General features: G+C 46.6%; 1 protein-coding gene across 1 annotated transcript in view; it reads left to right on the top strand.

The window, feature by feature from the left end:
• LOC115096248 (deleted in malignant brain tumors 1 protein-like) overlaps window positions 1-13,882 on the top strand; it is a 223,263-nt gene that overhangs the window by 154,646 nt on the left and 54,735 nt on the right. The gene's annotated exons all lie outside the window — the stretch shown is intronic.

Genomic DNA, 13,882 nt, shown 5'->3' with positions numbered 1-13,882 from the left:
TTAAGGCCCACAGACAGCAGGAAATTTCTAAGGAGAACAATTCAACTATCCTGCAAAGTTTAATTGGTGACACCTTAATCCCGAGTTTCCCAAACCTGTCCTGGGGACCCCACAGCCAGTCGGGTTTTCGGAATATCCACAATGAATATGCATTTATTTATTTATTTATTTAAGACTTTTTCTATACCGGAGTTCATGTACTAGTACATATCGCTTCGGTTTACATATAACCAGGAATTACCAAATATATGGTGAACATTAGCAATAAACAGATAGCAATTAATAAATATGTAAGTAGATAAGGTATACCTTAAACAAGAAGCATGTGATTGAAAACATAAAATTAGATATATACAGTGAAACTATAAATAACTAGGTAGGGTATACATTGAACCTATTGTATTATGCAAGTAAGAGTAAAATGTAAAGTGCAGTATAGATGGTAAGTTCATTAGTTGACGGTGTGTGAGTTTAAGAGAGGGCTTCGGTAAAAGAAGGCTTCGGTAAAAAGTTTAAGTGAAGGCTTCGGTAAAGAGCCAGGTCTTCAGCTTCTTCTTGAATGTCCGCAGGCATGGTTCTAAGCGCAGTTCCGATGGAAGATTATTCCAGTGAATAGGGCCGGCTATCGAGAAGGCGCGTTTCTTCATTGACGACTTGGCAGGGGGTACATAAAGGGTGCCTAGATACGATGTTCTAATGGGTCTGGCTGCTTCATGAGATCGGAGAGGGCAATTTAGTTCACGTGTGGTTTGTGAGTGGATAGTTTTGTGTATTATAGTTAGCACTTTGTATAAAATTCTGAACTTTATGGGGAGCCAGTGTAGGCTCTTGAGTATAGGGGTGATGTGTTCACCTCTGCCGGTGTTGGTTAGGATCCTGGCTGCGGAGTTCTGTAGCATTTGTAATGGCTTAGTAGTGACTGCTGGTAAGCCGATTAATATGGAGTTGCTATAGTCGATTTTAGAAAATAGGATCGACTGAAGAACTGTACGGAAATCCTGGAAATGGAGAAGTTTTTTATTATATGTAGTTTGTGATAACATTCTTTAGTTGTGTTATTGACGAATTTTTTTAGGTTTAGTCTGTTGTCTATGATTACTCCTAGGTCTCTTACATGTGTAGTCGGTGTCAGTTGAGTTGATGGGTGGTTTTCGTCCTGGGTGATGAGCAGTAGTTCTGTTTTTGCAGTGTTAAGTACGAGATTAAGGCTGGTGAGGATTGTGTTTATGGATTGTAGGCAGTTGCTCCAGAACTTTAAAGTTTTTTCTATTGATTCCGAGATTGGTATCAGGATCTGGACGTCGTCGGCGTAAATGTAATATGTAACCTTTAAGTTTGTGAGAAGTTGACAAAGGGGTAGAAGATAGATATTGAATAAAGTGGGGGATAAAGAGGATCCTTGAGGGACTCCAAGAGTGGCTTCGACTGGGTGTGAGTCTATGTTATTTACTCTAACCTTGAATTTTCTGTTGTCGAGGAAAGATTTGAACCAGTCTAGGGCTGTTCCTGATATACCAATCTCTGATAGCCGTTTGATAAGGATGGAGTGCTTCACCGTGTCAAAGGCCGCAGATATGTCGAGTAGAGCCAGCAAATAAGGGGTCTTTTTTTCTAGGCCTGTGTAGATTCTGTCTGTCAGTGAAATGAGAAGGGATTCCGTGTTGAGGGATTTACAAAACCATATTGTGCTGGAGCAAGAATCTTGTTTTCCTCGAGGTATTCCGAAAGTTGTCTGTTCACTACTTTCTCCATGAGTTTAGCTACGAATGGCAAGTTAGCGATGGGGCGAAAATTTGCTGGGTCAGTTGGGTTCAGGTTGGGTTTCTTGAGTAGTGGCTTGAGGGTGGAGAGTTTCAGTGTGTCCGGTACAGATCCTTGAGAAAGAGAACAGTTGATAATCTCTGCTAGGGGCTTGGAAATGAATTCGGGAATGGTGAGCAATAATTTAGTGGGAATAGAGTCAAAGAGGTGTGTGGATGGTTTCATCTTTTTGAGCATGAGTTCGATTTCGAGGGAAGTAGTGGGTTCGAAAGATTTTAGTTGAGGATTCTGGTCTAAGCTAGGAAAGACGAGTGAATGTGTTCCTGTGTTTGAGGATGCCAATGGAGCTATAAGTTTAAGGATTTTATTTTCAAAGAAATGTGCTAGTTCAGTGCACCTTGAGAGGGCTTGGTCGTCTGGGATGGTTGGCGGGTTGGGTTTTGTGAGCTCTGTGACATAGGAGAACAGAGCTTTGGCATCGTAGAGGAAATTGTGAATTTTGCTGGCATAATAGTCTCTTTTTGTACGAAGGATGTTATTTCTATAGATGTGCATGAGGGTTTTATACTCTATTAGGTATAAATAAATTTACAGCAGCTTGTTATTTTGTTATTTCTATAGATGTGCATGAGGGTTTTATACTCTATTAGGTATAAATAAATTTACAGCAGCTTGGGAGCGGGTATAATATGTGCAGGCCTACATTTCCTGAACATACCCAGATCAGTCCAGACCAGTGGGTTGTGCATCCCTATCAGCAGTTGGAGACGGAGAGAAAACCTTTGGGCACTGCTACATATGCGAGAGTGCCACCTGCAGTCATAAGAACATAAGAACATAAGAAAATGCCATACTGGGTCAGACCAAGGGTCCATCAAGCCCAGCATCCTGTTTCCAACAGTGGCCAATCCAGGCCATAAGAACCTGGCAAGTACCCAAAAACTAAGTCTATTCCATGTAACCATTGCTAATGGCAGTGGCTATTCTCTAAGTGAACTTAATAGCAGGTAATGGATTTCTCCTCCAAGAACTTATCCAATCCTTTTTTAAACACAGCTATACTAACTGCACGAACCACATTCTCTGGCAACAAATTCCAGAGTTTAATTGTGCGTTGAGTAAAAAAGAACTTTCTCCGATTAGTTTTAAATGTGCCCCATGCTAACTTCATGGAGTGCCCCCTAGTCTTTCTACTATCCGAAAGAGTAAATAACCGATTCACATCTACCCGTTCTAGACCTCTCATGATTTTAAACACCTCTATCATATCCCCCCTCAGTCGTCTCTTCTCCAAGCTGAAAAGTCCTAACCTTTTTAGTCTTTCCTCATAGGGGAGCTGTTCCATTCCCTTTATCATTTTGGTAGCCCTTCTCTGTACCTTCTCCATCGCAATTATATCTTTTTGAGATGCGGCGACCAGAATTGTACAAGGTATTCAAGGTGCGGTCTCACCATGGAGCGATACAGAGGCATTATGACATTTTCCGTTTTATTCATCATTCCTTTTCTAATAATTCCCAACATTCTGTTTTGCTTTTTTGACTGCCGCAGCACACTGCACCGACGATTTCAATGTGTTATCCACTATGACACCTAGATCTCTTTCTTGGGTTGTAGCACCTAATATGGAACCCAACATTGTGTAATTATAGCATGGGTTATTTTTCCCTATATGCATCACCTTGCACTTATCCACATTAAATTTCATCTGCCATTTGGATACCCAATTTTCCAGTCTCACAAGGTCTTCCTGCAATTTATCAGAATCTGCTTGTGATTTAACTACTCTGAACAATTTTGTGTCATCTGCAAATTTGATTATCTCACTCGTCGTATTTCTTTCCAGATCATTTATAAATATATTGAACAGTAAGGGTCCCAATACAGATCCCTGAGGCACTCCACTGTCCACTCCCTTCCACTGAGAAAATTGCCCATTTAATCCTACTCTCTGTTTCCTGTCTTTTAGCCAGTTTGCAATCCACGAAAGGACATCGCCATCTATCCCATGACTTTTTACTTTTCCTAGAAGCCTCTCATGAGGAACTTTGTCAAACGCCTTCTGAAAATCCAAGTATACTATATCTACCGGTTTATTAACTCCTTCAAAAAAGTGAAGCAGATTTGTGAGGCAAGACTTGCCCTGGGTAAAGCCATGCTGACTTTGTTCCATTAAACCATGTCTTTCTATATGTTCTGTGATTTTGATGTTTAGAACACTTTCCACTATTTTTCCTGGCACTGAAGTCAGGCTAACCGGTCTGTAGTTTCCCGGATCGCCCCTGGAGCCCTTTTTAAATATTGGGGTTACATTTGCTATCCTCCAGTCTTCAGGTACAATGGATGATTTTAATGATAAGTTACAAATTTTTACTAATAGGTCTGAAATTTCATTTTTTAGTTTTCTTCAGAACTCTGGGGTGTATACCATCCGGTCCAGGTGATTTACTACTCTTCAGTTTGTCAATCAGGCCTACCACATCTTCTAGGTTCACCGTGATTTGATTCAGTCCATCTGAATCATTACCCATGAAAACCTTCTCCATTACGGGTACCTCCCCAACATCCTCTTCAGTAAACACCGAAGCAAAGAAATCATTTAATCTTTCCGCGATGCCCTTATCTTCTCTAAGTGACCCTTTAACCCCTCGATCATCTAACGGTCCAACTGACTCCCTCACAGGCTTTCTGCTTCGGATATATTTAAAAAAGTTTTACTGTGAGTTTTTGCCTCTACAGCCAACTTCTTTTTCAAATTCTCTCTTAGCCTGTCTTATCAATGTCTTACATTTAACTTGCCAATGTTTATGCTTTATCCTATTTTCTTCTGTTGGATCCTTCTTCCAATTTTTGAATGAAGATCTTTTGGCTAAAATAGCTTCTTTCACCTCCCCTTTTAACCATGCAGGTAATCGTTTTGCCTTCTTTCCACCTTTCTTAATGTGTGGAATACATCTGGACTGTGGCTTCTAGAATGGTATTTTTTAACAATGACCACGCCTCTTGGACATTTTTTACTTTTGTAGCTGCTCCTTTCAGTTTTTTTCTAACAATTTTTCTCATTTTATCAAAGTTTCCCTTTTGAAAGTTTAGCACGAGAGCCTTGGATTTGCACACTGTTCCTTTTCCAGTCATTAAATCAAATTTGATCATATTATGATCACTATTGCCAAGCGGCCCCACCACCGTTACCTCTCTCACCAAGTCCTGTGCTCCACTGAGAATTAGATCTAAAATTGCTCCCTCTCTCGTCGGTTCCTGAGCCAATTGCTCCATAAAGCTATCATTTATTCCATCCAGGAACGTTATCTCTCTAGCATGACCCGATGATACATTTACCCAGTCTATATTGGGGTAATTGAAGTCTCCCATTATTACTGCACTACCAATTTGGTTAGCTTCCCTAATTTCTCTTAGCATTTCACTGTCCATCTCACCATCTTGACCAGGTGGACGGTAGTATACCCCTATCACTGTAGTCTTCCCTGACACACAAGGGATTTCTACCCATAAAGATTCAATTTTGTATTTAGTCTCATGCAGGATGTTTATCCTGTTGGACTCTATGCCATCCCGGACATAAAGCGCCACACCTCCTCCCGACTGCTCCTCTCTGTCATTGCGATATAATTTGTACCCCGGTATAGCACTGTCCCATTGGTTATCCTCTTTCCACCATGTCTCTGAGATGCCAATTAAGTCTATGTCATCATTTACTGCTATACATTCTAATTCTCCCATCTTACTTCTTAGACTTCTGGCATTAGCATACAAACATTTCAAAGTTTGTTTTTTGTTTGTATTTTCATTCTGCTTTTTAATTGATAGGGATAAGTTAGAATTTTTTAGCTCAGGTGAGTTTTTAGTTACAGGCACTTGGACTACTTTTCTAATTATTGGAACCTCACTGTGGGGATGCCCTAATTCTAATGCATCATTAGTATCCTTTAAAGATACCTCTCTCCGAACCATGTGCTGCTGAGCGACTGTCGGCTTTCCCCTTTGTTCTAGTTTAAAAGCTGCTCTATCTCCTTTTTAAAGGTTAGCGCCAGCAGTCTGGTTCCACCCTGGTTAAGGTGGAGCCCATCCCTTTGGAAGAGACTCCCCCTTCCCCAAAAGGTTCCCCAGTTCCTAACAAAACTGAATCCCTCTTCCTTGCACCATCGTCTCATCCACGCATTGAGACTCCGGAGCTCTGCCTGCCTCTGGTGACCTGCGCGTGGAACAGGGAGCATTTCAGAGAATGCTACCCTGGAGGTTCTGGATTTAATCTTTCTACCTAAGAGCCTAAATTTGGCTTCCAGAACCTCCCTCCCACATTTTCCTATGTCGTTGGTGCCCACATGTACCACGACAGCCGGCTCCTCCCCAGCACTGTCTAAAATCCTATCTAGGTGACGCGTGAGGTCCGCCACCTTCGCACCACCTCGTGCCACCTCAGTATTTCTCTGACTCCAGCAGATAGTAGAGATGCACTCCTGCAGTCTGTTAGTTAAAAAAAAAAAAAAGGCTAGCTCCTTGAGGTGTTAGACGCTGTCGTAGGCCATCCCTCAGCAGAAGCCGGGCAACCGGGGGATTGGACGCCCCTGACTGAAGCTTCGTCCGCAACAGGCTGGTGTGCTTGATAGCCAAGGGCTCCTGGCTCCCTCACACACCGAAGCTGCTCCTTTGGATCCCTGTTCCTCTAAGGCTGACTCCATAAGATTAAAAAAAAAAGAGATTGTTTTCTTCTGACTGAGGTAAGGAGTCTGCGCTGGGGATGGGCCTTGTCTGCTTGCTGGCAGGCTGGTGGGATTTCAGCAGCTGGTCTTACCACGCAGTTTCGTCGGCACCCGGAGCTCCGGGCGCTTTGACAGCGGGGAAAGGAGAAGGAATTGCTGGTGCGGGTTGGCAGCAGCGACGTGCAGTCTGTTTTCTCCTCTGTGGTTTTTCTGCGCCTCTCTGCTTCTGGGAGCTGTGCTTTAGCCCCAACGCGCCTGATTTTTTCATGTCTGGACTGCGTGGTTGCACAGCACCGCTAATGGCGCCCTGCTCCAAAATATCGGCCTGCCGCACATGTGGCGCGCTGGGGTAGGCGTTGGATGCGGATTCCCTTTGCTTGGGCTGCAGTTCGGGCCAGGGGTGTGGATTCCTCCTCGGGCCTTAGATGGGAAAATCAGGTCTTTGGTCAGCGGGGCCTGTGCCCCCTCCCGCGGGGGTCACGGGAGGAGGATTCCCCCTCAGTTTTAGCCCCTGTGGAGCAGGATGGCTATTTTGATGAGGTTGAGTGAGAGGAGGTCCCGGGGGAGTTTTCCCCTGAGTTTATCCTCCTTCTGAATCAGGCTTTCCTGGCTAGGAAGCAGGCGGCTTTTAAGAGACTGGCTCGCCAGGGAGTCCTGTCAGAGCTGGGCGTTAGTGGGTCCCGCGTAACCTCAGCAGCACCAAGGTGACCAGCATAGGCCGGCAGTTGATGCTAGACCACTAACCCCGCAGGGTGGACTTCCGAATTCTGGGGTTCAGCCGGACCTGGTACCGGGTGTTGTTCTGGGTGTTGTGCCACAAGACGACCCGGATGCAGACGAATATCCTCCTTCGGATGAGGATGATCCCAGTGTGGTGCGTTTGTTTAAGTGTGATGAGCTGCGCCCCCTTATTCTGCAGGTATTGGAGGTTCTGGGGCTTAAGGTCTCTCAAGAGGAGTCTGACAGTGAAGGAGTCTGACAGTGAAGCGAATCCCAGTCCTGGATGGGATTCGAGGGCCAACAACATCCTTCCCTTTATCCAAGAAGGTCCGCAAGTTGGTAAACCTGGAGTGGGAAGCCCTGGATGCGGGTTTAAAGGTGGGAAGAGCTATGGCGAAGATCTGTCCTCTTTCGCAGGACGTCTTGGATCTCCTTAAGGTCCTGAAGGTAGACGCGCCTGTCTCTGCCGAGACTAAGAAGACCACAATTCCCGTGGCTGGGGCTGCTGCCTTGAAGGGACATGCAGGACCGCAAGCTGGAGATCCAGTTGAAACGGGTGTTTGAGGTCGTCGCTCAGAGTCTTCGGGGGGGTGGTTTGTGCCAGCCTTATGCAGAGGACTTGCCTCTGTTGGGTTCAGGAGGCCGTTCCCAGTACTGGACCCAGTGGTACTGACCCGGAGCAGGCCACGCGTCTGGAAGCGGGCATTGCATATGTGGCGGACGCCTTGTATGATTTGGTGCGTACCTCTGCCAGTAGCATGGTGTCCATGGTGGCAGCACGGCACCTCCTCTGGTTGCGGAATTGGTCAGTGGATTTGTCTTCCAAGTCCCAGCTTTGTAACCTTCCTTTTAAAGGCAAGCTCCTTTTCGGAGAAGATCTGGACCAATTAGTCAAGCTACTGGGAGAGTCCAAAGGCAACAGGTTTCGGGATTCACGCAGATTCCGGGTGGGCAGATACTCGGCTCTGTCTACACCTAAGCAGACTCCGGGACCTCAGCAGTCCGTTCACGACGGATGCCGAGGCAGAGAGCCTGCGAACCTTGGAGCAGGGAGTGGAAAGCCCTCCCAATGGGGCCATGGGTACCCATTCCGCCGTCAAAGCTGTAGGAGGCAAATTGTCAAGCTTTTACGCTGAGTGGGCAAGGATTACCTTGGACCGCTGGAACTTAGAAGTGGTCAGGGAAGGTTACGCTCTCGAGTTTTTGCACCCGGTTCGAGAGGCATTTGTGGAGTCTCGAATGGCGTCACGCAGCAAGCACGAGGCAGTGCAGGGGACCCTGCACTGCTTCTCGATCTAAGGGCCATTGTCCCAGTTCCCTTGGCAGAACTGGGCCAGGGCCGGTACTTGGTGTACTTTGTGGTTCCGAAGAAGGAGGGCACATTTCATCCCATTCTAGATCTGCAGAAGGTGAACGATGTCTTTGGATCCCCCGTTTTCATATGGAAACCTTGAGGACGGTGGTGGCCGCTGTGTGCAAAAGGGAGTTCCTCGAGTCATTAGATCTCACTGAGGCATATCAGCACATCCCAATCCAGCAGGATCACCAACATTATCTGCGATTCAAGGTCCTAGGTCAACATTTCCAGTTTCAAGCCCTTCCTTTCGGCCTAGCAACGGCTCCATGCACTTTCACCAAGTTCAGGTGGTCGTGGCGGTGTTCCTTCACAAGGAGGGAGTCCTAATTCACCTGTACCTGGAAGACTGGTTGATTCGAGCAAAGTCAAGGGAGGACTGCGAAAGATCGGTCCAGGGGGTGATATTCACCTTACAGTTGCTCAGCTGAATCATAAATGTGCAGAAAAGCCACTTGGAGCCCACTCAGTCACTGGTTTACTTGGGAGCACTTTTCGATACCTCTCGAGGCAAGGTTTTCCTGGCATCAGGCTGTGTGACAAAGTTACAGGATCAGGTCAGGGCCCTCCTTCAGAGGGAGGCTCCTACAGTCTGGCATCACTTACAAGTCCTGGGTTCCATGGCCTCCACTTTGGATTTGGTCCCATAGGCGTTTGCAGCGTGTGCTGTTGTCGAGGTGGAGTCCGATGTGTGAACAATTCCACCTACCATTGCTGCTGCTCCCAGAGTCAGTCTGTTGTGGTGGCTTTCACGCAGTAACCTGAAGCAGTAACCTGGATCCGCCGAACTGAGTGATAATCTCCACAGACGCCAGCCTGTCAGGCTGGGGAACGGTTTGCTTAAACAAGTCCGCTCAAGGCCTCTGGTCCCCAATGGAGAGATCCTGGTCCATCAACCGCCTCGAGACAAAGGCGGTCTGACTTGCCCTATGAGCATTCCTGCCCCTAGTTGAAAACAGAATGGTTCAAGTGTTCTCAGACAACACGACGACGGTGGCTTACATCAGGGACAAGGAGTCTCGTGGTAGTGCTGGAAGCAAGGCTTTTGTGTGCCACCTCAAAGGAATCGCTGCGTCGCATGTCGCAGGGGTGGAAAATGTTCAAGCGGATTTCCTCAGCAGGCAACAACTCGATCTGGGGAAGTGGGAACTGTCTCCCTCATTTGTGCCAGGTGGGGTGTGCCTCAGTTGGATCTGATGGCTACTCAGGCCAATGCGAAGACAGAGCACTTCTTCAGCCACTGACAAGAGGTGGGCTCGGTAGGATTAGATGCCCTTGTATGCCCTTGGCCCATGGGAATTCTTCTCTGTGCCTTTCCCCCCTGGCCTCTGATCGGTCAGCTTCTCCGTTACATAGAGCGACAGCGTAGTGCTGGTGGCTCCAGAGTGGCTGCATCAACCATGGTTTGCGGACCTGGTTCAAATCGCTCTGGAAGGTCCCCTACAGCTGGCTCATCCCCCAGAGTCTGCTCCGGCAGAGGCCAATATTTTCGGATTGGGAGGATCACTTCTCTCTTGCAGCTTGGTTTTGAGAGACGATGATTGCGATTGAGGGGATATTCAGAACAGGTAATTTCCACTCTTCTATGGCCTATGTTAGAGTCTGGAAGCTTTTTGAGGCGTGGTGCCTTCAACGTTCCTTGGATCCTTTATCAACAGATGTTCCCGAGGTGTTGGATTTCCTTCAACAGGGGTTGGCTAATGTTACCAATCTGTTAGAATCTGTTCCTCCAGAGGGGAGGAGTTAGCAATCTGATAGGATCTGCTGCTGGATACTCCTGTAAGGGGAGGAGATAGCAATCTAATGTACTTCTGCTAGCGGGTTGGCAATCTGTAGCAAATCTGCAAAAGAGTAGCAATCTGTTGTGGGATATGCTCTGCGGATGGAAGGAGCTAGCAGATGAGAATAGCAGTCTGATAGAATCCTCTCCCCAAGGGGGAGGAGTAGCAATCTGTAGTGAACTGCCTCCTATGGGTCTGCTAAGGAATGGCAATATGTTATGATGTAGACTGCAGAGTTGGTAATCTGTACCAGCGGAGTATTGGAGATGGTGCTCAGCTGGACAGAAGGAAATTAGGTGAATCCTTGGGCCAATGGCAGATGACAGCGCCCCCAGGAGGGAGTCCCAAGAGGGACCACCAGCTAGGCTGGAGTATGGAGACAGACACAGATAGTTCTTTTATTAAATAAGTAGTATAACCACCAGAGGTGGCAGTAGTGGATGCTTGGAATGCCCTTCCGGAGGAAGTGGTGGAGACCAGAACTGTGAAGGACTTCAAAGGGGCGTGGGATAAACACTGTGGATCCATAAAGTCTAGAGGACGAGAATGAATGTGGAAAAAAGGATTTGCATTCACAAAAAAGCAGGGAGTAGCTTGGTTGTTACGGCAGTTACTACCCCAAACCAAATAAGCCTGATACTTCACTTTCAATGCATATCCAGCATAGCTCTCTGCTTCAACGGCAAGGGAGTAAGACTGATACTTCACACACATCCAGCATAGCTCTCTGCTTCAACGGCAGGGGAGAAAGACTGATACTTTATGCATATCCAGCATAGCTCTCTGCTTTAACGGCAGGGGAGAAAGACTGATACTTTACGCATATCCAGCATAGCTCTCTGCTTTAACGGCAGGGGAGAAAGACTGATGCTTCACACATAACCAGCATGGCTCTCTGCTTCAACGGCAGGGGGAATGAAGAAAAGAGGATCTATATACAGACAACAACCAAAAAGGACTGAATTACATAGTCTGGGAAAACAAATAAGCATGGGTGTAGCTTGCTTATTGCAGCGGTTACTACCCCTAACTAATTAAGCTAAATATTTCACATAGATGCAGTTCCAACACTGCTCTCTGCATTAATGGTGGGGGTGGAAGGGAAATAGAACCAAAAGGTTACTAAGAGCCAAGAGTAACAGATAAGTATGAGAAAAAATGTGCATAGCTTGCTGGGCAGACTGGATGGGCCATTTGGTCTTCTTCTGCCGTCATTTCTATGTTTCTATGTAGTAAGCTGGTATGCCCGGCAGGGCTGAAATCCCTCAGATACTGGAACTGCGATTCCAAGGTTGCTGAGCTGCAAAGAGACTGTAGATAGTGAATAGATAGGGTATACAGTTATATATAGCCAGTACTAAATGATAACTCACATAAGGTCTTGAGATAGCTCAGTAGCTGGAAAGGGTTAGGCCCTCGAGGAGCGAGTACCTGGTTCCAGGGACAGCTCTGAGAGAGCGGTGGTTACTCACAATAATCTGTATCTGGAGTAGCTTCTTAATCAATAGAGAATCTTCAGAGTATTCAGGAACATAGGCCCTCGAGGAGCGAGTGCCGGTTCCTATATACCATCTGAAATAGTAACTCACAATGTCTGTACATGCAATAGCTTCTGGACAAACAAGGAGGATCTTCAGAGAGTTCAGGAACATAGGCCCTCGAGGAGCGAGTACCGGTTCCTATCTGTAGTCTGAAATAATAACTCACAAATGTCTGTATCTGCGATAGCTTCTGGGCAAGGAGAATCTTCAGAGTGTTCAGGCACATAGGCCCTCGAGGAGCGAGTACCATAGAAACATACATAGAAACATAGAAACATAGAAATGACGGCAGAAGAAGACCAAATGGCCCATCTAGTCTGCCCAGCAAGCAGATTCCTATCTGTAGTCTGATTCCTATCTGTAGTCCTATCTGTAGTCTGAAATAACTCACAATGTCCGTCTCTTGCGATCGCTTCCAGGTAATGGCGAGTCTTCAGAGGGTTTAGGAACATAGGCCCTTGAGGAGCGAGTACCGGTTCCTTTCTGTAATCTGAAATAGAGAAAGAGAATGAGGCCCCCGAGGAGCGGGTACCCCTGGTAGGTCCGGAGAGGCAATGTTGCAAGAGTGAAGTGGGTCCGGAGGAAATCCCGCAAACAATCCTTTGAGTGCAAAGTAGTTTTGGACAGCCAAAGCTAGTCAATCGGAGTCCTTGCTAACTCGATTTGTTAGCAAAAGTAAAGACCTTTTATGTTGGAAGCGGATGACGTCAATACAGGGGGACGCCCCTGAGGTTCACGCCCTTGCTGGTACTTACTTCGGAGCACGCGCGCCCTACATCATCAGGAACATGGCGGATCCGCAGCGTCAAGCCAACCCAGGGACGCCGGGGAGAAGCAGCATGGAGACGCCGCAGCATCAAGCCGTTCATCAGGCATGGAGGGAGTCGCCACACAGGTAGAGAGGGTGGAGCGAGGGCGAAAGCAGGCACGAATGCAACAGCTAAGGGTTTGGCATTCAATTACGTTCGGGTCCAGGTAGCGGCCTTAGGTGCCTTACATGACAGGTTTCACAGTTGTTCGCTGGCGGTTCATCTCGATATTACCTGTTTTCTCAAGGGGGTTAAACATTTACGCCCTGCCATTCGCCACTTGTATCCAGATTGGAGTTTAATCCTGGTGCTTCGTGTGCTTTGTGGAGCTCCTTTTGAACCTTTATGCAGAGCAACAGTAAAAGATTTGACCTTGAATACCGTCTTCCTGGTCGCCTTTTGTTTTGCTCGCCGGATTTCGGAGTTGCAGGCGTTGTCGTGTCAGGATCCTTTCCTTAGAATCTATGAGGATAGAGTCATACTACGCATGTTTCCTTTTTTCATCCTCAAAGTAGTATCTGCCTTCCATGTCAATTAGTTTGTGGATCTGCCAGGGTTTCCACAGTGGTCCTGGGTTTCCCCCCAGGAGAAAGATCTTCATCTTGTAAATATTTAAAATGCTATTAACCTTTTCTTTTTCCTTCCTCTCCCAGTTTAAGCATCCCTGTTTTTTGTAACTGCTTTCTTCCGCACTACAGTTCCAGTTTGTTTTTTCTTTCTATGTACCACTGTTTTAATGTAAACCAGCATGATGTGATTTTATCATGAATGCCGGTATATAAAAACCTTAAATAAATAAATAAAATAAATCTTTTGGATGTGTGTCGCGCTCTCTTGCGCTATTTGGAGGTTACCAATCACTTCCGGCGTTCAGATCATCTGTTTGTTTTATTTGGTGACAAATCCTCTAAGGCTACAGTTTTGCGCTGGATTAAGGAAGCTATTTGCTTGGCCTACATTGCCCAAGGAAGTCAGGTTCCCTTGGGTCTGAGAGCTAATTTCACTAGGGCCCAGTCTACCTCCTGGGCTGAGTGTCAGCTTCTGTCACCACAGGAAATCTGCAGGGGGGCGGTTTGGTCTTCCCTTCACACTTTTACCAAGCATTATCGTTTGGACATTAAGGCGCATGATGAATCGTCCTTCGGTGAGAGTGTTCTGCGCACGGGTCTTTCGGGTTCCCGCCCAGTGTAGGGTA

The sequence above is a fragment of the Rhinatrema bivittatum genome, chromosome 7, assembly GCF_901001135.1.
Source record: "Rhinatrema bivittatum chromosome 7, aRhiBiv1.1, whole genome shotgun sequence".
In the NCBI taxonomy this organism is placed as follows: domain Eukaryota; kingdom Metazoa; phylum Chordata; class Amphibia; order Gymnophiona; family Rhinatrematidae; genus Rhinatrema; species Rhinatrema bivittatum.
The sequence above is the reverse complement of the archived record's forward strand: the minus strand, read 5'-3'. Positions and strand labels throughout refer to the sequence as shown.